Here is a 3,055-nt window from a genome sequence, read left to right as displayed (position 1 = left end):
TTATGGAGATACTTGATATCAGTCTTGAGTTTCTGCTCCTGGTTCTCAGCCTGCTGTTTCAGAGCTTCATATTTCTCACTGAGCTCCTGGTTAGCCACTTTACAACTCAACAGTTCATTTCGGAGAAGCCTGTTGGTGTTCTTTTCCTCCTTGAGTTCAGCTTTAAATTTCTCCTCATGGGCCACTCTGAGCTCCTCACAATCCTTCATGCTGATTTCTTGAATGTTGAGCTGTGTTTTCAGTCCCCCCAACTCAGTCCAGTACATTTGCTCCTTCTCAAAAGCAGTCTGCTGGAGGGCAAAGATCTCCTCTATCATCTTCTGACGGAGGATGTCCTGCTCTGCTCTTAGGGTCAGTATAACTTGCTGGTCCTGTGACTCTCTGTCAGCGTGAGCCTGACTTTGCTGTGCAAGTTTACGTTGAAAGGCCTCTGCCTGCTGATTGGAGGTCTGGATTTCAGCTTCATACTTAAGGTTTAGCTCCTGGTACAAAGCTGTCATCTTCTGCAGTTCCTCTTGGAGGACCTTGTTTTTGTTGGTCTCTCTGTTGAGCTCTACGCTCTCTTTCTCAGTGCTTATTAAGTGAGCGACCTGCAGCTCCTCGTAATCTGCATGAAGCTGCTTCTTTTTCTTCTGCCGGTTGGTGTCCCTCACTTTTTGAGCGATCCTGTGTTTGGAGAGAGTGTCCTCTGTGCTGTATTTCTTGAGCATCTCCAGCTCTCTCTTGGTGTCCTTCCATTTGTTAATGTACACCTCTTTGAGGTTCTTCTGTCTGTGCACCTGTTCCCTGGTTTCCTCCAACTCCCGACTGGGCCAGTCTTGCTCTTCAGAACATTCTGACCTCTCTCTGCCCAGCCTTTCACTCACATGTGGGCGATGCGTTTCCATCTCTCCGTTGTTCTGATGGAACGTTCTGATGAAAGTCACTTCGTTTCTTGGTTGCTGCATTTTCTTTGACTGGTCGAGATAATCTCAGAGTAATGCAGTTCAAGCGTGAAGATTGTCTCTGTCTCACAGTGGTGCTGTTGAAAGATTCAAAAGGATGTGACTGCCTGAGCCGCTGCTCTCATATATATACACTGATCACCTTATGATGTCATAGTACACATAATAAATGTTCCTTTGATCTTCTGTGATTCACTTTTTCTCCATGGCGAGTTAAATAACCATAGTAACGCCCAGTTTATGATAGTGCAGTACAACTGGACACTTGTACGGTGGCCCAGAGAGCTCACAGCACTGCAACTTCAGAAAACACATGCAAAAAGACAAAACACAAACAAATTAAGAAAACATCTTCATCATTTTGAGTTGTGGTCTTTGCAGCGTGTTTTTCTAATGTGTTGTGTGTGCATCCTTGCTTTAAGCAGGACTTCCACGCTGCAAAAACTCAAAATCTTACCAAGTGAAGTTGTCTCATTTCTAGTCAAAATGTCTTTTCCCACTTGATTTAAGATACATTTACAAGTATCATTTCAGCAAGATAGAGGGACTTGTTTTAAGACATCTTAAATATCTTGTTAAGTAAAACAATCTTGAAATGATCTTGTTTTGAGTTGTAATTTAGAAGAAACAAGGTTTATTTTGCATTTCATACATTTTTCAAGCTGAGATCTTATTTGTAGAAGAATTTAAACACTTTACTTGATTTAAGTAAATGCATCTATCAGAAAACAGCTCCACTGATAAAAGAAAGAATGAAAGAAAAGTTGTTTTTTAAGGGTGGGTTACAGTTTTCAGGAACTGTTTCTTCTAAATCAGATACAAGTATACATCCTCAAACTATATGCACACAATGAAACACCTACTTTTGAGCATAGCTGGCTTATTCTAAATAACAACATGACTGAATATAAGTTTATCCAGCTAACTATGAGAAAACATTATACCTCAAAATGCTCAAATTAAACTTTGTAACCTTATTTCAAGAACAAGATGGTCTTAAACCTAGAGAAGTGCCACTATAATACAACTCAAATTAAGGTGAATATATCTCAAATGAAGAAGTTGACATGAAATGTATCAGTGCAAAAATATTTTTTTGAGTGAAAAAATACTAATTGTTATCATTCCTGGCTTATTCTGAGACACTAAGCTTTAACATACTGGTAAAAAATTGCTTAAAATAAGTTTTCCCTGCTACTTTTAAGATCACAGCTTTCTAAATATTACGTCAAATTTTCATTTGTTCTATTGGCAGATTTTTTTGCTTATTTCAAGGTAAAAGTACCTTGAAATAAGTTTTTTTTCTTGTTTTTGGAGGGGCATTTTTTCCAGTGTAGTGGCCACTGTTGTTTGTTGGTCCTACATAGTGTGTGAATAATGAAGTCGTACATTTCTTCTGCTTTTTCTAACAGCTACTGGAAACTTCTCTAGTTCAGCTTTGCTGAGCAGGTGCATTGCTAAATTCAATCCAACAGTGCAAAGCTACAAGTCCAGTTTCTAGCAGTGCACTTTTCCCTTCTCTCTCTGCCAGTGGCGGTTCTGGGAAGGGGCCAACAGGGGCCAGTGCCCCTGTAAAACTGAACCTGGCCCCCCCTGTGGCCCCCCCTCTAAACCAAACAAGTATCATACAATAAAAAAAGCTTCAGTATCGCGCCGATGTTACAGGCGGAACACATGCATGTGGCACTTGGTTCCAGTCCCTTAGAGTGCTAAGGGACTCATGTTGAGTGTAAACAGCCAAACAGCTGCTGTCAGTCTGCATTTTGATATAGTACACAGTAGTATATATGTCTAGTATATAGGGATGCACTGATGTTTTGCCAGTTTGTTTTCAGCCGGTCCTCGCCCTTCTCAGTCTCTTCTGTCAGGGTTGAATGTGTCCCTCTGACAACACCCTTGGCCCCAGCCTGCCCCCCCAGTAAAATTGGTGTAGAACTGCCACTGCTCTCTGCAGGATAGTGGGAAAATTGCACTGCTTGAATTATCAAAGGAGATTTCTTTTTTAAGTGAAAAAATAAAAAAATGGTAATACGTATCAATAAGTGTGTTTCTGTGTTTGCAAAAGCAAAAATATTTTTTGCCACAATGAATAAAAAAGTGAGAACAAAAGC

The sequence above is a fragment of the Notolabrus celidotus genome, chromosome 20 (genome assembly GCF_009762535.1).
Source record: "Notolabrus celidotus isolate fNotCel1 chromosome 20, fNotCel1.pri, whole genome shotgun sequence".
Lineage (NCBI taxonomy): Eukaryota > Metazoa > Chordata > Actinopteri > Labriformes > Labridae > Notolabrus > Notolabrus celidotus.
Note: the sequence above shows the minus strand (reverse complement) of the source record.